The following is a 25,765-nucleotide window of genomic DNA, read 5'->3' as shown; positions in this document are numbered from 1 at the left end:
TGGCACTGTTTTCTAGATTCACTTGTAAAACAAGAGGTCAGAGTCTTGTGGAGTGTCCCCAGTAGCAGTTTTCTGTACTGAGGAAGGCTGAGGCTGTGATGTTTCTGAGCCCACCTGGCTTTCAAACACTCCTGGCAAGGCTGAGAGCTCCAGACCCTGGCTGTGACTGGATAATCTTGCTAAGAGACATGGGATAGAAGCCCTGGGTAGAGGATGTGTTGTCCAGTGTCTTTCTGAAAATTATTTTTGAGCAGAGAAAATGGTATCAAAATAGAGTAGATTCTGTTTTAATCCTTGCTGTTAGTGACTGACTTCTCCCTGATGGGGAATAGGTTTGCTCTTGCATCTCAAGATGCTCTTACCTCTCTTCCCTGAGTATGTGAGAGCCTTCAGCAAAGTTCTCATTGCTTCTGTGTGGACCTTCTGAGATGTCCTGACAAGCCTTGCAGTCAGACTGGAAAGAGAGAATGAAAAAGCTCATAAGAAAATAAAAATCAGAGGGCTATGAGCAGAAGGAAAGATACTGAAAAAGGCTTTGAAAGTCTATTTTTCTGCTACAGCAGCATTTTAACCATGTCTAACTGGTTATGTTGATTCTGAGGTCTGGGTTTGTGCAGGTGCCCTTTTTATTAAAGAAATCTATATAACTTCACTGAATCTTTAGGATTCTACTACAGTCACTGAGCAAGATCCTCATGGAGAATCCCAATGGTTTTTTGGAAGTCAACAGGGAAGAGTGTCAGTTTGCTTTGTCCCACTGCTGGTGTCATGGCATGGGAGAGGTGACTGTACCCCAAGATACCCAACAGAGCTGTTTGCTAGCACAAGTAGCTGTTGTTCAGTTTCTTTTGTACAGCTCACAAACACAGGGAACATTGCAAAAGAAGCTGTTGCTAAACAGCTGAAAAACTTCCACTGCATTTCAAATATTTGAAGCAGCTGTGAGACTTAAAGGATGAGAAGAGGTAGATGTGGCTTATCCACAGCAACAGTACAAAACAAGTGTCTATTGTAATTCAAGTGAAGGAGTATCCATTTGTGAACAGCTGGCACACTTTTATGAACTATCAATTTATCAGGAGGGATATGGAACTGAACAGACACTTACATGCCCCTTGCTCCTATTTCTAATGATGTGCTCTCTGCATGGACTTTGTCATCCCTTCAGGAAAGGGGAAAAACAAAATCTGAAGATGGTACTGGCCAGAAATTCTGTGTGATCACAGAAATGTGGTGTTAGCTGCTGCAAGCTGTTGCTCTGACGCAAATGTTGATAGAGGAGATGGTATCATCTTCCCTTTTGCTTAAGCAGACACAGGAACTGTTTTGCAGAAGAGAAGGGTGAATTTTTGTAATATTTTAGTCACTTTCAAATCCTGCACTAAGACTCTGTATGCAGTGTCATGGGCACCATTCCTGTAGGATGATTTTGGTAAATGAAGCCATGTCTTTGGTGGCTGACTCAGCCATGCCTGTAGAGTAGACCATGGTTTCCTAGGGCAGGCTCTACCCCAGTGTGATCCACTGGTGTGTGGTAACCTATTTCTGGCCATAATAGATCCTAAATGCTGGCCGGCTGCTCCTGCCAGCTGTGTCTACCAGCATGGGAAGTATAATGCTGTAGTGGCAATTCTGCCGGTATGGAGAATATGGCCTGATGGTGTTTTAAGCTCTGGTTAGCCCCAGCTGCTGGAGGAGCATTAGTCTAAACATTTCTTGATGCTAATAATGTGCAGATGGCTGGTCATTTTCTGTAAAAAATTCATTCACACTGTCCTGAGAGAAGTGAGATGGGAAATGCCTGTGGGAGTGAGACCTGTCTTCCCTCAGTAAAGCATGGGGGATCCTCTGGCCAGGTCCTGCCCTACAGACCTGGCTCAGGGATTGTCTTGGGACCCTGCCTTACCTTGCCTGGTGGTTTGCCTGAGAACTTTGTATTGATTTAATGGTGTTTGGTTTGTGTTTGCAACTCTAAAGCCAGAGGTTTATGCAGTACATCTCAGGCTCTTCTCCTCCTCTTTGACACTGGGCATAGTGGCTGCTTGTGTGAATAATCCAGAATGTGGGAGGAGATTTATCAAAGTAGCAGGCTTGAAAACATTGCAAAGTACATCTTGTTCCTAGTGATAGTTAGATTTCTAGGAGAAAAGAGTTAAAGGCATTTGAGTTGATCAAGGGAGAGATGCTTGTTTTCATATCTTAACACCTTTATCTTAATGCTGTCTTATCATAGTTCTCACATCTAAACACCATCCTTCCCTTCCCACCAAAACCACAACTTTGGGATTTACTAATCCTGCAAATAAATCTATGATTAATATGTTTAAGCTTTGTATCCTGCCCAAAAGTCAAAACCAGCCCTTTGCTGGAGGAAATACTTCGTGGAAAGCCAATGTGCTCTGGAAAACAATTCACTGAGGGGAGGCAAAGCCTCAACACAGCTTGTGGAGAATTTATGTTCAGAGAGCAAGCAGAGAAAAAGAGGTTTTTTTGAGCCAGGAGAGCACAGGCTGAGAAGCATGCTGCCTTAGGCAGAAAGGCTCAGATTGCCAGCAGGAATGTTTGCTGTGCACTGTGAGGAGCTGTGCGTGCAGGAGCGGGGTTTAGCAGCTGATCTGTGAGGCCCTTGGGGGTGTTTCACTCTCCCCACACACACTGGGTCTGTGTCCCCAGGCTGCCTGTCTAAATCCTGCCTGAAACCAGAAGTAAGCTTGTGTGGCACTCCTGTGAGCTGGGGGATATTTTTTCTTACTGAGTATTTCGATGCAATCAGCTCTTAACTGGAAAGACATGTTCCAAACACTTCTGCTCAAGGAGAGCATGTAGGAGTTGGACCAAACCCCAATGCTGTGATAGCTCAGGGGGGGCTGTATGTGCCCTGAGTTCCTGTTCTTTAAAGACTGGATTGTGCTGTAATTAAATCTACTCTAAAGCCCAGCTTGGGTGCTTGTGTTGGGGTCAGCTGGAAGATGGTTTATCCAAGGAGCCTGTGCAGGGGGGAGAATGAATGGGATACCCAACCCCAATTCTAGTTCAGAGGGCACAGTTGTCAGCCATATCTGTATGGGAGGGGTTGGTTTTCACAGGATCACAGAATAATGAGGTTGGAAGAGACCTTCAAGATCATCAAGTCCAACCCATGCCCTAAACACCTTAACTAAACCATGGCACCAAGTGCCATATCCAGTTTATTTTTAACACATCCAGGGATGGTGACTCCACCACCTTCCCAGGCAGGCCATACCAATATTTTATCACTCTTTCTGTGAAAAACTTCTTCCTAATATCCGACCTATTGCAGCTTGAGACTGTGTCCTCTCTTTTGACTTGCTCGTCACTGAATTATGTTTCCTGTTGGTGGCCTATGCTTTTTTTTCCTCACCATATACTTTTTTATTTTACTGCTCCCCCTCAAATCCACAAATTCTTGATGTAATGGAGCAGTTGAGGAAGTAGTAAAGTAAGAAAGCTTTGATAATGTAGAGTAACCGCTGGAAAAACAACCATTTTGATTTATGATGGCTTTATGAACCACAACTATTGTGCTTTTTAAGAAAGTAGAAAGATTTGCTCTTTGAAGATGGAACAGGGCTTGTGGATTTTAGCCTATCCTCACAAAGAGAACTTTCTGTGAGTTCATCTGCTGTTTTTAGCACTTGTCACTTTTAGTAACTGTTGCCCTCGTATAGGTTGCCATGGACAAATGCTGTATTGTCACTTTGTGATCTTTTCTGAGGTGTAGCAATGTATTGCTAGGCCTGTGTATAATCTTGTGCTATAAGAGTCATTAGAGAAAGACACAGCTACAAATAAGGCTTTCTGACTTCTTTTATTTTTTCTCACCTGTGAAACTGGTGATGAGGCCATTATATAAAGATTTCTCCTGGAATGAACCTCCAGTCATCAGAGGGACTGCAAACTGCTTGGAAGACGTGCTTTTAAGCTGTGCATTTGGAAAGATTGCAAGGATTAATATAACTGAACTTGAGAATAATGACACATCAATGCTGTTGGGATAAGTTATTTTAAAAGTCTGAATCTGTCTGCAAGGCTTACGTGTTCATTTATTTTTTCATTAACATAAGAGACTAAATATCAATCTTTCCATGATAGCTGTGTTTTGTAGTGCTTTGTCGGACAGTTAATTTAAAGCCAGTCATCTTTTTATCCCTATTTGATGGATGTATAAGGGACTGGAGAACTGCAGGCATTTTGATTTGTGCTTTTGCAGCACTAGCAGTGTCTTGAAACATTACTATTTTTTGCAATTTCTATAAAGATGTATGTTTGTGAAATTTAGATAAATATTGGGTCATTATAAAGAGAGGGGCTATTATAAAATATTTAATTCTAGCAACAGTCTCTGCACCTTCATTTCACTGTGATATCATTGAGTCAAGTTCATTTTTAGTGTCCTTGTAGCAAAAAATTCTTCTGCTCAGGAGGCTGGTCAGTTTGTATTCTCCTAAAAGAAAGGGTGAGAGAGCTTCCTTCTCCCTGCTGCCCCCTCCCCATAATAATTATGATGATAATATTAAAAAGTAAAGATTATAATAACAAAAGAGCTTGGCTGTAGTACCTAATACGTTATACTAAGAAAGACAAAAACTACCAAAATGGATGGTGTGAGATATCTACCCTCAAGTTTGAAAAGATTTTGTTTTAATTTAAAAAGGCATGAGGAGACTGGAACAATATTTTATGAACAGGTGTGATTTTGCTCACATTCTTATGTTCTAGTTGCAGTTTCATTATATGAAGTAAAGTAAGAAGGCAAAGAGCTACATTGTGTCATCTGAGAAGTACTATGGAAGAAATACGTTTATTTATGGTGCAACAAAGATGATAGAGTTGAAATGATACTGGTCAGAGAAATTATCTTTCAAGATGAAAGTTAATTTATTAAGTTCTACTTTTTGAAGTAGTAAGACTGAGTCATATGCAAGTATCTACATCTTTTCAGTGATTAAAGATAACCATTTTAGCTTGCTCTGCTTTTGAACTGAGAATAGCAAGACAGTGGTACAGCAGCATAATGATAAGATGGGCATAACATAAAAAAAGATGAGTAGGAAGGGGAGAGGTGAGCATGAAGCAATTAAAGTTTTAGTTGATCCTTACGGTGAAAAGCTGTTACCACTGACATGGTGATTCTTCAGCTGCCAGAGCACACATGCTGTTATTTTTACTCTGCTACTGTGGATGTTGTTATCATGCAGGAAAATATTTGACTCATCATGTCTTTGGGGAAGTTAATGATTTGGGCTATAATAGGACTTGTTTCCAGAAACAGGGACTGTATTTCTTCAGTGTTGTAGTGTTTCCAATTGTCATGGTTTGACACTGGCACAATGCCAGTGCCCCCATGAAGATACCTTCTCCCTGGTTTCTGCTGTGAGATGTGACCAGGAATAAGCAAAGCAGGCTCCTACTTAGGGAAAAAAGAACCAGAACTTTATTAACTATTCTACAACTACAGATAAAAAGGAACACACGCACAGGGAAAATGAAAACTTCACAAGTGCATTTCCTCCTCCCCCCACCAAATTTCCAACCCAATACATTTGTTCCTCAAATCACCAACTCTCAGTCCAGCACCACCTTTTAGACAATCAATCCTCAGTTCATCAAGAGGAGAGGAGTCCTTCTTGTACCATGGGCTTCCCCTGGAAACACAGCTGAAGCCTCGTGTGTTTCTGTGTCACACCCCGGGGCTCAGGCCTACCTCTCTCGGCCACATGGCTTTCCCCTCCCCCTGCCCAGCCAGCAGCTGGGCCGGGGGAGAGACCCGAACTCTTTCCCGCCGGAAACCCAAGAGGACCCTCCCAGGGGAGAGCTCTGCTTTTAACTCCGTGTTCTCAGAGGCGTGTCCATGTCTCAATGGTCAGGTTAAATGCCAATATTAAAGTCTGAATATCCATTGGCCAAAAACACAGCATCTCAAAAAACACATTTCCTGTCAAACCACCACATTCCACCCTTCGCCTCTGAGAACACACTTTCTAAAATTATTAACAAAATTACAAAACACTTCAACACTCCTACAAAACAAGAAAACCTTCATCCCCAGATTTTACTATGCATCTACCTTAACTCAATACATGCTTTGTTCTTATTCTTCTTTGGTCCCATCTCACAGCTTTACTCACAACTTTATCTTATCATTCCCCCAAAATTCGATTTCCCGGTCAGGGAACCAAAAATGTCATGGTTTGACACTGGCACAATGCCAGTGCCCCCATGAAGATACCTTCTCCCTGGTTTCTGCTGTGAGATGTGACCAGGAATAAGCAAAGCAGGCTCCTACTTAGGGAAAAAAGAACCAGAACTTTATTAACTATTCTACAACTACAGATAAAAAGGAACACACGCACAGGGAAAATGAAAACTTCACAAGTGCATTTCCTCCTCCCCCCACCAAATTTCCAACCCAATACATTTGTTCCTCAAATCACCAACTCTCAGTCCAGCACCACCTTTTAGACAATCAATCCTCAGTTCATCAAGAGGAGAGGAGTCCTTCTTGTACCATGGGCTTCCCCTGGAAACACAGCTGAAGCCTCGTGTGTTTCTGTGTCACACCCCGGGGCTCAGGCCTACCTCTCTCGGCCACATGGCTTTCCCCTCCCCCTGCCCAGCCAGCAGCTGGGCCGGGGGAGAGACCCGAACTCTTTCCCGCCGGAAACCCAAGAGGACCCTCCCAGGGGAGAGCTCTGCTTTTAACTCCGTGTTCTCAGAGGCGTGTCCATGTCTCAATGGTCAGGTTAAATGCCAATATTAAAGTCTGAATATCCATTGGCCAAAAACACAGCATCTCAAAAAACACATTTCCTGTCAAACCACCACACCAATTCAGTGAATAAACATCCAGAACACCCAGTAATTGATACAGTACTTACAGGTTACTGCTGCCTGGCCTTGCAAAACTCCTGCTGCAAAACAAGGCTTTGCTTTTATTAAAGGGACCCGAGGGGAGCAGGTTGAAGTGGATAATAATTTTGCTGGCTTGAAGTACCAAGAGGACTTGTTCAGTATTTCTAGTGACCTTACTGTGTCTTCCTGACACCTGAGATGCAGATTCCTGAAAGCCATACAAGTGGGTGTGAAGTCACTGATTGCAACCCTGCCCTGTCTCTGTCCCTGAAATAGGTACTCAGAAAGGTGAAAGGACTTCCCAAAAGTGAATGACTACAAAATGAGCCCAACAACTGTCACTTGCCTATGCAACTCACCACTGATGTATTTTTTTTAAATGTGTTGGAGCTGACTTAAATTCTGGTTTAATTTAATCCAGCCTTCAAAAAAGAGCTCAGGATGGGTGCAGTTGGCAGTCAGTGGTCATGCAGCAGATCTGGGAGTGGCCCTGCTTGTAGGAATTAGTATGGTATTGTCTTTGAAAGGGAAGGGGAGAAAACACTTTGCCTAATCCAGGCTGGGTCAAAAATGAGGTGTCACACTCATGCCTTTGCTCCTTCCTATTCCTAGTGAAAAAGATCTGAACTTGGAAATGGCTGTTCTTACCATTGCCACAGTGGGATTTCTATGATAGGATCAAGTAGCTTGATAAGGCTGAGAAAGGTGAGTTCATAGTAGGTTTGGATTTGTGTGCAAACACAGAAGTAATTCCCAGGAATATCCTGTGCTGTGCTTGGAGTCAATGCCATTGAGCTATTGCAAACACAGATACAAAGCAGGAGAAGACCTGGGGTTTCCACTTTATGAATAGACCACACTCCCATGCTGTAAATAATTTATTTTCAGGTAAATGTTAGCTAATTATCTTTAATATGGCCATGACTTGAGTTCTTGCTGGCTGAGAGGCATCCTGTGAAGTCTTTAGGAGGCAATAAATTCACCAATAGCAACCTGAAATGATGGACTAAGTTCAAGCTGTCAGCTCTGATACTCAAAGCAACAAGAGGTAGTTGCCTTGTCTGCATTTATCTTTTGCTGCATCAGTGCAAATCATTCAGCATCTTGACTTTGAGTTGAGGGTTTGTGCATAAAAAAGTATTAATTGTGAGAGCAGTCATTAGGTATAAACCCCAACTCACCTTAGAAATATGAAGTACCATCAGGAAGAGTGTTCTAGTGGTGTTTAAATTTTGCAAATATTTAGAGCAGGTCAACAAACAATGCACCTGAAAGTTGGTATTACTTTCTCATAATGGCTGCTTTAACTGGTAATGGTTCAAATGAATTAATCTTTCAAAGAGGCTTGCTATTAATTCTATTCTTCTCTTCCTCATCCTAGAAAAGAGACAAACCTCATCTCAGTCTGCAAATTCCTCGTGAGGGGAAGAGGAGGGGCAGGCACTGATCTCTTCTCTGTGGTGCCCAGTGACAGGACCAAGGGAATGGCCTGAAATTGTCAGGGCAGGTTTAGGCTGGATATTAATAATGCTGCTATGATGCAGTCTTAGTTCTAATCTTAGATTTTAGAGTAGTCTTAGCTGTTAGCAATTCTTGAGTGACACAAGCCAGAGTTAAACATCATAAGTGGTTCAATTTATTGTTTTCCTTCTAGTTTGACACCAGCTCTAGAACAACTGAGATGGCAAGCAAGCTAATAAATGATTTCCAAGTGATTTGATTTGATCAAGCATAAAAAGAAAGACAAATACTGATGTTAATGCATTGAACTGATCACTATCTTGTGGATGAACTATGGCTTAGTTTCTGCATGCTACAGCGAGTCCATATTAAACTGAAATCTCTGCTAACAGTTCAATAAGCCAGGACTTTCCAAGGTAAACAGCTCACTCATTTACTTCAAGAGATGTGCCCAGAGTGCTGTTTCTTGTGCTTTCCCTGTAGCTGTAGAGCTTAATACACTCTCAGGTAAAGCAGGAGGAGAGCTGTGCTTCTGTAGGCAGATAGAAACAGCTCTGATGCAGAAATCCATCAGAGAAGCAAGTGTCCAGTATTGTACCAGCTGATGCATGCTGAGCGCTCCCAAGACAAGAAAATTTTTTCTGATGTAGCCAAGCAGGTTTAATTTTGTTTGATTGCTTTCCAGAAGTTTGGTTTGCTGTCATTCTCTCACTTTCTTCTGGAGTTTGTGTTTTTAGTTTGTGTGACCAGACTGCTCAGACTGCAGCTCTCTCAAGAACCTGGTTCTATGTGTGCTGCTGAAGATGTTTCTTTCACTCCAGCAGTCTTGTGTTGCTTATCTCTCAGTATATAATGTTTGTCATGGCATCAGTTCTGATGTTTCCTCACAGCTGGGTAATATTTCAGCCTATTATGTGGCTTTATGGTTTGTTTTTCTTTGTACTCTCTGAATTCCAAACTGAAGCTGTTTGGAGAGAGTGGCGAGGGTTTTAGGTGTCCCTGGTGCATTTTCTGCAATGCTCTTGGAGGGCTTCTATCATGCAGAAAGAAGAAAGGATGGATTTTCAGTGAATCAGCTTCCTTGTAAAAGTGCAGACCACGGATTTCCTTCCTCATGTCTCTAAGCTACTTGTTGTCCTTGAAAAAAAGAAAAAAAACACAGCCTGACACTGAAAATTAATGGCCAGGATATCATGGTGTACCGTGACTCGTGCCAGGACTCGTGCAGCAGGCATTTCTAAGCCTCTCTTCTTTCTGTGCTGCCTCATATAAATAAATATTCCTTAGGCCAATTCCCTCATGGATCTGTCTGGAGTGTTCATGGATCTGTCCCTGCTGATTTGAACCCTAATTCTTAAAGAGCAAACGTATATGCCCAAGTGCCCAAGGCACCAGTTTTATCATCATCTGGGACTTACACAGACACTCTCTCCTTGTTTTTCAGCTTCTCCTCTGGAATAAGAGTAGCTGTAGGAAAAACAACTGAATCTATCCTGCCTCCTTGCTTTTAACAAGCAACTGCATTTCGATGAAGCCCTAGGGAGAGATTCCACAGCTATAGAACAGATGCTCTCTTTGCTCAGAATCTGGGGTTTTATTTCTTCCTTTAGACATTTGAGCTGGCTGATAATCCTGAGGTGTCTGCTTGTTGCTTCTGTTATAGGAGCAAAGAGCAAAGATTCTTCCTTGAATTGAGAGAAAATGTCCTTCAGCACAAACATCAGTTTGAGATATTGTGGATGCAGAAAACTAGGTGGAAGTGTCAGTACAGATGCTAAACTGGATTAAGTGATGACTGAAAATATGTGAAATTCTCTTTTCATATGAGTGATAGTTGTTGCCTTGGGTAATATTACTTTGCAAAAACATTTCTCTTGATGTAGTCCAAAGAGATGAAGTAACTGCAAGCTGTGCTTGTAGAATATTATTATTTTTTTCCTATATTTCAACATAAAATAGCAGGGGACATAAAAGAAACCTTTTTTTTTTCTAAGACATAATCAACTATCTATAAAACAAATGAACCATGGGTTGTATCCTTCCTCTGAAATACAAATAGCATGCTTTTATAAGAAGGCTTGGAAGCTGCTGGAGAAGGAAATCAATGCTGTATTTGAAATCCCCACGTAAGTGGTAGTCTGGTGGAGTTTGCAATGGTGTGGGGTGAATTCTGAACGTGGTGCTGTCTATAAAGAGTCTCTCAGAGCTGCCTGAGGATTTATTGACTGTAGATGCACTGGGCAGATTGATGGCAAGCTTCTTGCAAGGTAACTCCAGCCTTGCCTCCTGCTCTTGCTAACCCAGATGGAGCAGCCAACTCTCTCTGCAGTGCATGTGAAATCCAAGTAAGGGTTTGCTTTGGTGGGGTCTTGCAATTACAACAAGGCTTTTGTGTGCTTCCTGATAGTTCTAGTTCTAAACTTCTCCCAATCCTAGACTTCCCCAGATCATGACAGTCATGTTCAAAGGATGCCTGGTAGTCTTTTTCAATATTAAGATGTTGAGAAAGCTTTTCAAGCATTTTATGGATCTTTCTATTTCTGAAGCATTTTAAACCTCAACTATTTTAAGAAATTGTCCTGGATTTTTTCATTGCCTTTAGGGGCTTTTTTCCTTTTAGAAGAAGCTTCCTCCCCATGTTCCCCTCACCCCTCACCTTGTGTTTTCAAATGACCTTCAGTAGGGTTGGAAATATATTTGACTTCTGCAACCTCCTAGTTGTGCAACCAAGGCAAATGCAAAATGCCTGTAGAATAAAATTGATTTCTACGTCTGCTTGTTTTCTACTGGCCATTACTTCTGGTTGTTTCTTTTTTGATAACTACGATATTGTACAACTCCTCCATCTTTTGCCTTTTTTATATTCCTTTTCAAGTATTTTCATGCAAATGTTTAAATTCCTGAGTCATCTTGTGGAAGTGTTTCTTTGCCTTAGTTCTCATTTTTCTTCTTGCAACACCCTCACTGTGTTGCTCTTTTACATAAATTTGTGCAGTTATGTGCTCACACAGTGCTTTTGCTGGATAGGTGAAACACGCTAGTCTGAGAAATGAGTTTTCTTGGAGAGATCCATCTCAGATTTAGCCAGGTGAACTTCTCAGTGTTGTTTCTGAGCATGCTGCCAAGTGGTGGAACATTGAGATTGCTATAAAGAGCAACAAATGCCCAATTATGGGCCACCTTTACTCATGTTGAATAGCAACCAGAGAACTCCCAGTGGTGTAGCCATCTACTGCCTACCTGTTTGTGCAGCTGGATGCCATTTAGAGATAAGCTAATGGATGTATTGGAAGTTAGGTCTGTGAGGAGCATTTCTAGACAGAACCACATCCAGGCATTGATACTGCAGTAGTAAATATCAGGAAAGGGACTTGGAGCTTTGTGGAGAGGCATAAATATCCTTGGATCTGCAGAAATGATGCTTCTGCCTTCAAACTGAGCTGAGGAGCTTTGGATGCTCTGGGCTGAAGGTGCCTCTGCATATGCCTGGACTGGTGTCAGCAGCCTCCAGTCCTGCAGTTCAGTTCTTCTTTGTGCCTCCCTTCTCCTCCCAATCCTCTGAAAAGTGCCAAAGTGTACCAAATGTACCAGGGAAACTGATGGAGGATGGGGTCCTAAAGGAAGGTGGTAAGCTATGGGAGTGAAAATTAGTATTTCAGTCACATCACAGAAAATAGCAGGTCCAATTTCAGATAGTTCATGTTCGAGTCAGGTTTCTTGAACCCTGAGGCATCCTGTTTGCTGCTTAATAGGTATGTGCTACACTAAGGAGCTTTGCAAGGACCTGGCAAAATAAAACAACTGTATAGCACATGGAAGATCAAACTGATCCTCAGTGTGTGAAAGTTAATGTACAACAGAAGGAAAAATATGTGCTGTTTACATTCTTTTTTACTGGCTTCAGTCCACAAATAACAAATGGTTTGCCACCATAAAGGAACATAATTGCCAGCGGGTTGTGGGAAGAACAAGGGAAATAATGACAGTCACCCTCAGTGTGGTGTGCAGCCACCTGGAAAGCAGTGTGTGCTTTCTTAGCCTGCTGCTGACAAGAGTGTAGAGGTGGAGGTGGAAGAAGCAAAAATAATTAGTGGTATGGAAAGATTCTGCTAAGAGGAGGTGTGCAGAGTCTGGGAGCATTCTACTGGAGAGAAAATGCCTAAAAGAACTAGTGAAGAAAGCTCCAAAATGGATTGTGTATTGTCGGATTGCTGGGCAACGGAAGTATTAACGCTCTTCTCTCCCCCACCCTCTCATGACTGCAAAATAACCCTTTCAGTTACATGGACAGTCCCTTTGTTTATTCAAGAAATGTGACAGGAAGCCCTCAGGATCCTGGGCAGCAGGTGAGGATAGTTGGAGGAAAAGCATGGTCACAGAAGTGGAATTTGAACTGGTGATGTGAGAGTGCTCCTGCAAGCAAGAGCTGCAGCAGCACTGTGGGTTGGCACAGCTCTAGGGATTCTCTGAGATGTCTGAGGTGTACCTGGTGTCTGGTTCTGTTGGTTAAACCCCACAACCTCTGTGATCTGCAGCTTCTGTGGAAGTGGCACCTCCAGGTGCCACCTCGCTGGATGCTGCCTCCTGCTCCTTGGCTCTTCTGACCTGGAGGGCTCAAACCAGGCTGAAAGCTGCTTGCATTTTGTGACTTTATTTGAATTGCATGTTAAACAGGGGAAAAGTTCCTTATTTGGCTAAGGCTATAATCAGATTAGGCTTTTTTTCTTTAAATTGCCTTTTAATAAAGTAATTTCCAATTTAGAAATGTGAGGGTAAGTGGTTCCAAAGGTTGTGCCTGTGGGAATTGCTGTTCAGCATGGTCCATGTCACTACAAGATGATGAAGGGATGTTCCTACAGACATGTGAGAAGTTATAGGAAACGTTAGCCCCAAGATACTTCAAGAATTGCTGACTTGGTTCACTGACTTTAGCTTGGTTCAAAGCCAAAGAAGATATGTAACTTTTTTTGTCTGTTTATAATTTTTTTGAGTGATGTGATTTTTTTTTGGCAGGTGCAGTTTATTAGCTTCAAACAAAAAAGTCAATATTTTATAGAAGAGAATAAAAGGCCTCCCAAAAATCTCTGAATATTTCAATGGCAATTACAGGACTTTTTTGGTTGTTGTTTTGCTTTTGTATTCTGTGTAGGTAAGAATCATGTTTGTTTACACACTCTTGCAAAACAAAAGACATTTTCCTTGTTTCTGATACTGCTTAACAGGATGGTAATGGCATTTGTCTTTGGATTTCCATCAGCTTTGTTCCTGGTATACAAAAGAGTTAATCAGCCAAATTACTTAATGGCACCTGAACACTTCTGTGACATAACAGCCAAATGAAGTATCTAATTCTACTAAAGCTTCTCTTCATGTCCACACAAAAGATATCACTTTCAATGTTTTATTTCATGATTCATACTTGCTTAGGAAGCAGTGTTCTTGGTGGTGCAGTGCCTTTAATAACACAGCTGTCTGCTGCTCTGATGTGTATGTAATATGTGCATCCTATTGTGGACTTTGCTCTGGAGTACTGAGAAAATGAGATAAGAATGCATTGTTTGGTGATAAACTTAACTACTCCTATATTAATAACAGCTATATTGTCAGGGCTGCTGTATAAATCCATTTGACCTACTTCTACCCATAAAGCCACAATAACAATCTGTAATGCTGCTACAGAAACACACTGGCTTCTCATGACTAGCTGCTGTTAACAAAATTCACTCAAGACATTTCTTTAGCATAAGTTGTACTTATATACTCTAGCTGAAAGCTGCTTCAAGACTGAACATCTGTTTACAATTGCTTGTGCTTTATTACTGCTGTGTGGAGAGCATTGTGAAAGATATTTCAGCACTGCCTGCCTTGCACCATCTTCACGAGGTTTGTTTTTGGAAGCCGAGAACAGCCTGACCCCCTGTGATAACAAGGCTTGCCTAAGAGGCTTTAGCCACAGGCCTAAATTTGCTCATCAGTTCACTTGTTTGCTCTGAGAGAGGCTGGCTCTCCATTAAATGGGAGTTTTGGAGTGGTGGAGGAGCCCTCCTTAAGCATCCTGGTGCTGCTCCCATGGGTGGTAGGGGGGTCATTGGCTGTGGGGATGGGCAGGGGCTCTGGGCCATGGTACCCCTTGGAAAAAAGGGCAGGGATTGTTGGGAGCCATCCCTCAGAAGGTGTTCAGGCATGGTTAGAGAGCAGTGGTGGGCATGAGGATGGGATGAGCTGCCTGGGGTGCTGGTGTTCACTCTCCTCAGGAGGAGTGATTGCCATGGCACAGCCTAAGGCAGTTCTGGGGGCTGAGCCAGCTGTTCTGGGCAAGCACTCCTCTTCTCTTCTCTGCAGAGCTCCTGCTATTCTACCTCACACCCTCCTCCAGTGGAAGCAGGATCACTATAAAACATGTGGCTTCTGCATCTTCAAATTTACAGAATCCTTTTTAAGCTGTTTAAAAGTAGGCTTTCACTAGAGTAGTACTTTCAGCTTTTTCTGAGTTATAGTAGAGGTGGATCAGAGGAGCATGGAAAGTATTTACTTATGAAATTTATTCCATAAAATGGAAAAGGGGTAATATAACTCTCAGAGCTAATGAGCACACTGTGCATGTTCTGGCTGTACTGAATTGAAATATTTCAGTTATGTTGCCTGTAGTAGATGGTTCACAGAATTTTTAAAATCTGTGGATGTTTTATGCCTGTAAAGTGCTCCAGTGCTTGACTAAGATGCTAAGACTTCTCACAGGAATGCAAATATCACCTAATATTTGTTTTCTTATTTTAGCACCCCATCTCTCTCTCTCAATAAACACAGAAAAACCTTTTTTTAATTTTTTTTTATTTTTTTTATGGTGAGTACTTAATATTTCAGGAAGAAAATAGCAACATCACAAACCCAAGGAAGTTAATTCATACCTGACTGATATGGTGTTTCCTCTGGATCTAGAGGAGAAGAGCTCCAGCTACAGAAATCTTTTCCCTGGTATTGCTGAGTGGCAAGTGTTGCTATGTATGATGTGGCTCCTGCCTAAGTAATGTCATTACTTGCTGTGCCACATGGATCTGCACTTGCCTGAGGTGAAAAGATTTGGGCTGAGATTGTTGGGGAGGGTATGCTCACAAGATCAAGGCTGAAAGTCAGAAAGGAGACACATAGAAATTTGTGCCTTGAAGGTTTTTGTGAGACCCATTGCTGTAGCAGCAGAGTGCCTGTGCCTTTAAGAACTGTGAAACAGATATTGCTCTTGCTGTGTGAATTCACTGTAGCATCAGTATGAAAGAGAACTTTAGAAAAAGCCTTTCATCTGAAAGCATGGTCTGACTCTTGAGAAGCATTGAAAACACTCAAGTCCTCCTCAGAATCGTGCAGACAGAGAAGGTGCTTGAGTGGCACTGTGATGGTGCCCACTGAGCTGTGTGACTCCTGCCATGGGAAGCTATGGAAACTAAAAGCTGAAGGAATTCATGGTGGTGAGGGAGAGACTGTCAAGGATTATACAATGCAAAAATCCAACACTGCTTTTTCAGAAGGTTTTTGTACCAAACAGCAGCAGTACTTGCTTGTAGGAAAATGGGCACAGCCGTGTCCTGTCTTGGTGCTCTTTAATCATTAATAATGGCTAGTAGTGGCAACAGGCAGTGAGGGCAGGGGCCCCTTATACTTGACCTGATTTAGTGTCAATTCTCCTCTGTTTAAGTTAAAACAAGCCTAAAGTGTGCTATTTCAGAATATCTTTTTTAGCTGAGCTGATAGCAGTCAGTTCCCCAGATCTTTGAGTGACTGCTTCATGATTACAAAAAATTGATATCGAGATCCCATCATTGCATTGATCTGTTGAGAGAAGCCCTGTTAATCTTTTAACTTCTCTGGAATTGCCAGGTTGCTGCCTCTTCTAACTCATTGTATTACAAAAATTGAATTTCATGTGTAAGTGCTAAGTACCTTTCAGAGTACCAAGCACAAATTTAATACTCTCAAACAAAATATTTGTAATAAGTTTGCAAATAGTTTCTGTTGCTTCAATTACTTGTCATACTGGCAGATTTGCAGGTTCTTAAGGCATTGCTTCTGATTTTCCTGACTCCAGTGGCTGAGGTCTTGTGGTTTTTTTTCATAACAGCAATAAAAGCATCTCTAATTTAACTAAACCAAGGTGTGCAACAAATCATTGTACCTGAAATACTGGTGGGCAAAATAGTAATGATGCCCTCTGAACACTTTCCTCCAAGCTCTCTATAGGAATTTGGGGAGCTGCAGAGCTGACTGACAAATGAGTTTGTGTTAGGACAGCTTTTTGGAGATGGTGAATTCTGTGTAATATGGCAATGCATATGAAGAGGGTTGTCTCCAGCAACTTTGGAGACAGCACACAAAATCTGTGTTTTGAAATGATTCAGCACTGGGCCTATGAGACTTTGGGAAAGTCTTGGTACAATAGGAACAATATAGAGGACTATTTTTCTTCTCCTTTTCTCAAGTCTCACATTCCAGGACAGACTGTGCTGAACTGCTGCATTTCTACATGGCTGAGCTTGAATCTCTCCACTTCAAACACAAGACATGGTTTTCATCTGAATTGTGACAACCAGAACTGAGCAAGGCTCAATTAGGAGAGGCCGGAGTGGATGTGTGTATAACTGCTTTAGGTAGCTTAAAAAAAAAAAAGGCAGAAGAAGGAAAGAGAGGAAAGTGGAAAATGGGAGAGAGCAAAGAAGAGGCAGTGCCCACTTCTTCCCCTCTTGCACAGGATTCTGTGCATCCTGCCTAACTCACCCTATAGCAGTGCTTTTTTCCCTGGTTTCACTTCCAATTCTAGCACATCCCATTTCTGATCCATACTGTCCCCTGTTTCCTGACAAGGGATCCTTCAGCCTTTGCCTGCCAGCTGAGTTTTGATCCTGTTTTCTTGCTTGTCCCTTCCCCAGGTGGTCATTTTGCTACTCTATTGTTTTCTTCTGCAGAAATCTTCCCCATCCTTCTCCTTCAGTCTTATTCCAGATCTGTATTTTCCTTCTCTTTTCCAAGTGTCTTTTTCTATTCTTTGTCCTCACTGCCACTGTTTTTCTCTTGGATATAAGACTGAGTCTGTACCTGCTCCTAAGCAAATGTTTGCATGTTTGTGCACTGAAATGTGCCTGAGGATGCTTGAAAGAATGGTCATGGAGATATTTTGGAAACATCAGTTTCAGTATCTGACCTAGAAACTACCTCAGTCTGCCAGAGCAAGATAGAACAGCAAGTTGAATTTTATCTGCTTGGTGAAAGCTGGGAAAAGGGGAAAAAATATGCTGTTCCTTTTCTGATGCTTAAAAAGTTTTGGTTTGCTTTTTGTGCTATAGCATTTGAACAGACTGTTCATTGAACCCTTCAGCATCCTGTCACCTTAATTTATCTAAAGCATTGTGCAGCTCTTTCTTGCCTTTGTGCACTTGCAATGGCATCTAATTACTTCTATCCCTGGTGTGATAGTGTGGGTTTTTGCAAGTGAGACTTCTTTACTAGGTAATACATGTGACAGGGCAATTCAGGAGAGGAGAGAAACTGTCAAAATTCATCGTGTGATCCCATCACTAGTGTCTTTTGGGGTATGTAACCACTGCACTATGCTCACTCACACAGTCCCTCTGCTGAACACCCAAATAACAGTTGTGTTTATGACTCTGCTCTTTTTAGGTCTTTAGAGATCATCATTTTAGGAGCAGATATGGGGAACCCCCAAGCTTTTCTTTTTTTCCAAGTTCCAGGAAAAGTTGCTTCCCTTTTGTACAAAATGCCTCTTGTCACGGTTCTGTGCTGGTTTTGTATCATTATAGATCCTATAAGTGAAGGTGAAGCTGTCGTTCTGTGGTAGCTGTACCTTCAAGGTATTGAATATTCTGAAAAACGTGATTTAATGTTATTTTGTGGCACAGAATCTCTAATAGAACTGTGTACTGTGCAAAAAAATGTACAAATAGGAGGGTTTCTATATATTGGAAGTGCATTGTTCTCGTGAAGGGGTTGGCAGCTTTCCTGCAATATCTTTATGACAGAAAAAAAAAGCAGGGGATCTAAGAAGTCCTCTTGAAAGTTAACATTCCAGATGCTTGGAAATGTGCCTGGCATGGCTGCAAACAATTCTAGTTATACTTATGACTCCCACCAGCAGAAGAAAAGCCTGCCCTGAGGGAAAGGATGTCACTTGTGAAAGCTCCTGGACAACAGGAAGATGGAAAAATTTTCCATTTCCAAAGCAAAAACAAGTCACTAACTTGCCTGTAACTTATGGGGCTTTGACAGAGGGTGCATCAGTTTCTGCACCATGAAGCTCAGCAAGTTCTCAGCCCTGCTCCTACAGGTCACCCTGACCACACATAAGTAGTTGATGTATCTTCAATCTCTCCTCCTTCACATCAAGTGTGTCCTTGATGTGAAGGATGGTGTATTTAGAAATCTTTTATGCAAATTATGGGTTTGAAGTAAAAAAAAAAATCAGGGAATAAAGTGGTTTCTTATTTTTCTCCATAGTGAACTTTACTTGCCATAGTCACTGAATAATTTTTTTCATGTAGCATCATTAACACTTTTATAAGGTGTCAAAAATCAATGAAGCTTTAAAGGATATTTTTTCATCATGAAAACATTGATATGTTCAAACCTAATTTTCAATTGCAGAAGATTCATCTTTCAGTTTTGTTTTGTCATCCCCTTGAAAACAGATAGATAAAAGTTTTCTGATTCAAGAAACTTCCTAGACTGGATCCTTTTATTAAATTCTTCATTTAAAAAATATGCCTAAAGAATTTTTAGGTAATTTTGAGTCTGGTATGTGCATAGAGTCTAGGTTCTTTTGTGAAGGATTGTTGCTTTAAAATAACCTGTAGGGCTTTGATTTATTCTCTGTGATTTCCTAGTAAAAGTTCTGTTGTTTTTTGATTTAGAGTGGAAATATGACAACCAGGGCGAATAACTTCGTAAATACTTTTTTTTTTCCCATAACTAAAGTTTTGCTTTACCTGACATCCTGAACTTCATAGCTATTAATACAGCTTTGAGTGCTGGGATCAAAGGAGTGACCTGCATGCTGAACTTGCATTTTGTGGCATCAAGTCAGTTGGACTTGGTCATGTTTCAGGTTGAGAGACTTCATATGCATGAAACAATTTACCAGGGCAAGCTTTGTCCTTGAGCACAAAACTATTTTCCATTCTTATGAATTTTCTTTTTATATTATACCACATCTGCCTGCCTCTGTATTGAGCCTTTGTCTATATTTTTATCAGCAAATGGTTAGAAATGTATAAATACTGGGTTCAACCAGTGATTTGGATTTAACTCTAAAAAAATTCCCTTAATGTAACTTTGATTAGGAAATGCATCTGTGTGGGCTGTTGTATTATCCAAGATGTCACAGACAGGAGGGAGTGTAGTGATGAGGACAGATATATTTCTGACCTGAAACTCTCCTGGCTGTCATATTTTCTAGGAACATAGGGTATGGGTTCGCTAAAGAAAGACAGAAAGGTCTGCATTTATCTAATCATTAGGTTTTTTAAAAAGTACAGCTGTACACTCTAATTTCCTGTTCAAATATTGCATGCCCAGTTTAATTTACCATCCTTGAGAGTAAATTTTATTTCACTAGCTCTAGTTAAACCCCAAGACATTTGACTATTATGAAAGCATATAGTTGATATTTTAGAAAACATCAGTTCAGGTGAGGTTGATACATTGGGGAGAGAGGGAAATGTCACTGATTGGTAAAAGCCCTATTTTCTCTTCAGATGCAATTTCATAGTTCTAATACCAGGAAAATACTCTTGATTCATGGAAAATAGAAATATCAGAAGTCAAGTTTCATAGTATGTCAGCGAATGGTACAAAACAATGTTTTTCAGCAGCACTTCTGCTCCTTTAGAGAGAAGTCTCTATTTTTTTTCCCAAAATCAAATTAAAGATGATGTGTTCTTTATCAAGATCCTTCCAGCTCTATCAAAAAGAGACATTCAAGACAATTAGTGGCTTTCTGAACTTCAGTGGCAGCCTGCTGGAAGATCTGGGAGGGCTGGAGGAAAATGTCTTAGTTCTGTGAAGCCACTGATCCCTTTCTTATGGGGACTGCACTGCATTTTTGATTTTGCACAGGTCTTCATAGGGCAATTTCTCCACCTTCCATTCTTTCTGGGCTATTGTAGCCTGCTCTGTGCATGGCATGCAGAAGAGGAATGCACCTGCTGAAAACACCACTCCTCGGCTTATATTGGGATTGTATTTAGTAGAGTAATTTTTCTAGGTTAAAATTGCTGAGTAATTGCTGCTGTGAAAGTTGCTCTGCAATATTGTAGCTGAAGATTCACATAGGACTGCTCTGAGGTTTTTCCCATTGATATTGATATGAGAATCTCATTGCAAATAAAATTTTAGGCCTGAGGTAAGATGTAACGCCTCTGAAAAGACACTTTTGGAACTTTTCTTAAAAAATAAAAAAATTCAACTATTGTAGAAGAAAAAGCAAGGAGAAACTGTTAGAGAGGCATCTTCCCCTTTTATTCTCACAAGGAAATGTTTGATGACTGTGCTCTGTGTTTAGAGAACAGGTTTATGGACCGTTTTCTTCAGCTAAGTAAAAATTGCAGAAGATGGATGTCCATGTTTAAGTGGTTCACATTGTGGTCATGTTTCCTGATTCAGCATCATTTAAAGGGCTCACTGGCTGCCTCTGATATTTCCTTAAGTCTTTATGTCATTGAAAAGGTGAACTCTAAAGCAAGAAAACTGAATTTAACTCAGTGGGAGGTTTTAACCAGAAGTATGTTTAAACTAAACATTCTGAAAATTCCTCTTCCCCCTTCCTCCGCTCTTCATTATAATTCTCTTTTATTTAAATGATCTCAAAGTGCAGCCTCGTGTGTGTGTTTCCTTGCCAGGATATCCTGGGACTGTGAACCCAGGAGCAGAGGGAGATTTTACATAACAGGCAATAAATTCAGAGAGAAACTCTCTTGTGTTGTGAGCCATGATCAACAACAGAAAAAAGCTGACCTTGAGATGATGCCTGGTCATGTCCCTTTATTTATGGGTAGCTGTGGGTGGGTTGAAAACCCCTGGAATTACAAGCTTTGCTGCTGGGCTCCCAATGGAGTGTGCATGTGGAAAAAGGGCATTGCCCATCTTCCTTCCCTCGACCTGAAGGTTTTACTAGTTTGGATTTTATTTCTTTGGTAGTGCAGTGTGGTGAAGGAGGGAATCTTCCCCACAATAAAACTGGATGATGACAACCTTTAGTATCATGTCTGAGACAAAAATGTAACTCAAATATATTTGCAGTCCCCAAATGGCCCTTCATTTTATTGTTGCTCACCCTTAGACTGAGGCACGTGCTGCTGTCCTTGTTCCTGAGACAGTGAAACTGGAGGTTAATTAATGTCCATGTGGTGCTGCTTTCTCCTTCCCACCGTGCTCAGACATCCCTGTGAATGACTGTGGCTGCATTTTCAGGATTCATGCTGGAATCCCCTAAATTTGCAGTTCTCCATATTTTCTTTTTGTTTGGTTAAACAAACCTAATCTTCTCCCCAGTGTTCCTGCACCATTTAATCCATCCTGCAAGCTGAAGATCCAGGCTGGGCTTTTTGGCATTCTGTAGCCCAGCCCTGATCCTCTGTTTCCTTAAGTCATTGAAAAGGTGAACACTTAAAGCAAGAAAACAAAATTTAATTCAGTGGGAGAATTCCCCCCCCCCCATTCTGTATTCCAGCTGAAATCCAGTCCAGGTTTTCCTCCATTATGTACTCCAGCTAAAATCCAGTCCGGGCTTTCCCCTATTCCATATCCCAGCTGAAATCCAGTCCAGGTTTTCCCTCATTCCGTACTCCAGCTAAAATCCAGTCTGGATTTTCCCCCATTCCGTATCCCAGCTGAAATCCAGGTTCGGTTTTCCTCCATTCCCAGTCCCAGCCTGAATCCAGTCCGTGTTTTTCCCCATTCCATATCCCAGCCTTAATCAAGTCTGGGTTTTTCCTCCATTCCGTATCCCAGCAAAAATCCAGTTTGTGTTTTCCTCCATTCCCGGTTCCAGCCCCGATCCCTTCTGGATCCTTATCTATTTCAGCATCGAGCCTGCCAAACCTTTGCTATTCACCTTCAGTTTAAAACAATTTTTTAAAAATACAGCTATAGGTTTATGAAGTGTTTTGAGTCAGCTTTATGATCTATTAGAAAGCAAACCTGTTATAACTTGAGGTGGGTGATCTTTGCCTTACTCTCCAAGGCAGCACAGCATGAATAAAGATTGGGTTGCTGCAGAGTTGTGCTCTCTTCTTCCCAGTTAATTGATATGTTGATTCCTGTTAAGAACACTTGGTGGTGAGGTACATTTTCACCACAGGTAGGGAGGAGGTTCAGATATGCATTTTTCTGGTAATGCAGTTTCAGATTGTGATGTGCAAGCTCTTTATCCATTCCTTGACTCAGGACTTTAAAAAATTGTGTTTTTTACAATTATAGTGATATGGGATGTATGCTAAACTTAGAGCAGCTAGTGAATTTACAAAACTCAGTTAATCTACCTCAGTTCATCTTCCTGATGTAGCTTTACAATTTGTGCTGCCCAATTTACTATGGACAGCGCTTCATTCCAAGTGTGTAATCTGAAATGATAGATAAAAAAACTATGTGTTGTGTTCTTTCTAAGGATTCTGAAGTTATTGATCGTATTTTGGCTTGTTTCACCTTTGGAGTGAAGAGATTGTTGATTTTGTATATCCCTAAGCTACTTTTGTCCTTGAAATCTGAAGGTTGTTTACAATTCCTGATACTCAAATGCTTTCCTGCTGCTTCTGATGAGGAGGGTGAGGGTACTGGGGTGTATTTCTTTTCCCCCTAGATGTGTTAATACAAATAATAGAACTGACTTTCTGTAGCTTCTAGGGAAAGTGCAGTGGGTTTGCCTCATTACTCAGCTCAGTTCAGAAAGAACTTGTGCAGAACAGAGGTTATTCCAAAACTCTGCCTGGGTGCATCTTTCCCTGTGAACCTTGGGGAATGCCTGAGCTTGAGGCAGGTGCTGAATCAGGCCCCACTTGTTCAGCACCATGTGTGGTGGACTCTGTGCCAGCTGTGTGTCCTCCAGAGACAGGATGCTGCTGGAGGCCCAGAGCTGCATTCTCACCTGGATCTGATCTAGTAATGCTTTGTCCTTACCTAACACTTAGTTTTGCTGTTGTCTTTTACTTTTCTCTCCTCTCCTCCCCCAACATCCAGGTTGGTACTGAATCTTTCCAGTGGTACTTAATCTGAGCACATCAGTGCTCTGTTGACATCCTAGGATCTGTTCAGACCCACAGCTTTGTCAGCAGCTATCATGCTGCTAAAAACAGTCAGCTTCTAGTGCTTCAGTTTCCTGGCTTTTTCCCTCAGGATTTGACATCATATGTCTTCTGGATATTGCTAATGCCAGTTCTTTATATAGCAATTGCTGGGTAGAGTCAGGTGGTTTCTTCTCAAATTTTTTTCTTTTTTTTTTTTTTTTTTATAAAGAGCAAGTTGGATATTACCTGAAATCTTCTAGTGGAGTTGCAAAAAGGCAGATATTAAGGGATTCATCTGGTATTTTTGCAAAGAGCTCATGGTGGGGAGGGTGTATAATAATACAAATCTTGCAACTTTCAGAACCAAAAATGCCAGCTTTTTGACAGTCTGATTATGGATGCCCAGTTGACATGGACACATGCTCTGATTTGACAGTGATTTTCATTGGAGCAGAAAAACCCTGACTTGGTGCTGAGTCACCTAGAGTTAGAGACAATTGCAGGTCCCTCCATGTTGCTTTAGTGGCATATGAAGTAATTTGGGATAGGCCTGTCCTTGGTGAGAGAAGTCTGTGATACTTTAGAGGTGACAATCCAGACGTTACCTGACAAGTTGCTGTTCTCTTAATTAAAATCCCTGCTCTTTTCCATGGTAAACTGATGGTGACGGTGATTTTGGTTTAAAATGAATAAATACATAGCTTTAACCTTTGACAGAAATGCTTTAAATGACATTTCAATGTCCTCTTTGGCTGCCCTGCCTTGAGAGTGTAGTGTTTGGGATAAGAGTGCTTGAAACAGTGAAGTGAGTCTCAACTCAGGAGAGCAGAAATAATATTGCTGTCTGTAGGTGCTTTGGGCAGTCACAAGTGTAGTTGATAACTACTTTCAAATTAAAGGAGAATATTGAGGAGAAAAGTACCTTTTTTCATGCTAAAATCTTGATAGCTTTCCAATTTAAGCACAGGTATTTAAATCAAATAGCACAATAGTAAATTTGTATAAATATATATATAAATAAATGGAAATAACCCTGCCTTAAATAACTGTAGAGACTTGTCAGGTGGCTCCTGGCTTGTCAGGGACTCCCAGTCCTGGCTCCCCTCCTACAGGATGTCTTGTGTTGGCTTAAAATTGTTACAGAGTGAAAGCTCTGTCCTCGAGCCAGACATCTTGCTAATTAATTATCATCTTGCTTTCTAAAGTGCCTTCATGTAATATGGAATAGTTGCCTGTAGTTTCTGAAACTTGGTAGGTAGATATAAAGGCTTTTATTACCAGAATTTTCCTTCAGTCAATGCAATCCAATCTGCCTTGATCCATCTTTAGGTTAAACTGTACAGGTTTAACCTGTACCTATTTCTGTCCTGCTAGTTCAGTATATGGTGAAATGACACATCTTTCTATTTGAATCACAAGGTATAAGCATCAGATTTCCATTTTCTGCTTAATTATAGGGGATTTTTGTCCATGCTTTTCTGCATTTTCTGGTGCAGAAAGCGCTGTGATAATTAAATAATAACAATAAAATTCAAATTCCCTTAACTGTTTTTTTTTTTTTCCTTTCCATTCCCTAGAAATAAATGTTAGTGTCATCTAAGCTGACAGGTGAACTATGATGGAGGTGTCAGGTAGAAGCTGCTGTTCCTGTTAGTTATGTACAAAGTCAGATAATCTCGTATTTGGGGAGTACAGCTTGTGCAAAAATTTTCCTAAGTATAACGAGATAAATCAAAATAGTCTGGGACCTTCCCTTTCCACAAACTTAGAAAAAGCAAAAGAAGACAGACTGCTTGATGATGGGAAGAGGTGGGTGGAAAAGAATTTAACTAGAAGGCAGGAGATAAGGATTTTTCTGAGCTGAACAATATGATGTCCCTGTGCTCACGGGGTGGAAGGCAGCCTTGCAGCAAGCAAATGCCTGTCTTACTGACCTCAATTAACATTCCTTCTGTTTGTGCCAGGAATGGGTTTTGCTCTTCAAGCCTCCTAGGTGCACATTAGGTGAAGAGCAGACAAATGTAAATGAGCTCATTTTATCATTTGGATGGTGTAAATGCCTCAGAGCCCACCTTTAGCTGAATGAGAGGGCTGGAATGAAGAGCTGGAGCTCTCTGTGTGCTCCATGGGGAGAACTGTACTCCTGAGCT

This window comes from Molothrus ater, chromosome 2 (genome assembly GCF_012460135.2).
Source record: "Molothrus ater isolate BHLD 08-10-18 breed brown headed cowbird chromosome 2, BPBGC_Mater_1.1, whole genome shotgun sequence".
Lineage (NCBI taxonomy): Eukaryota > Metazoa > Chordata > Aves > Passeriformes > Icteridae > Molothrus > Molothrus ater.
Note: the sequence above shows the minus strand (reverse complement) of the source record.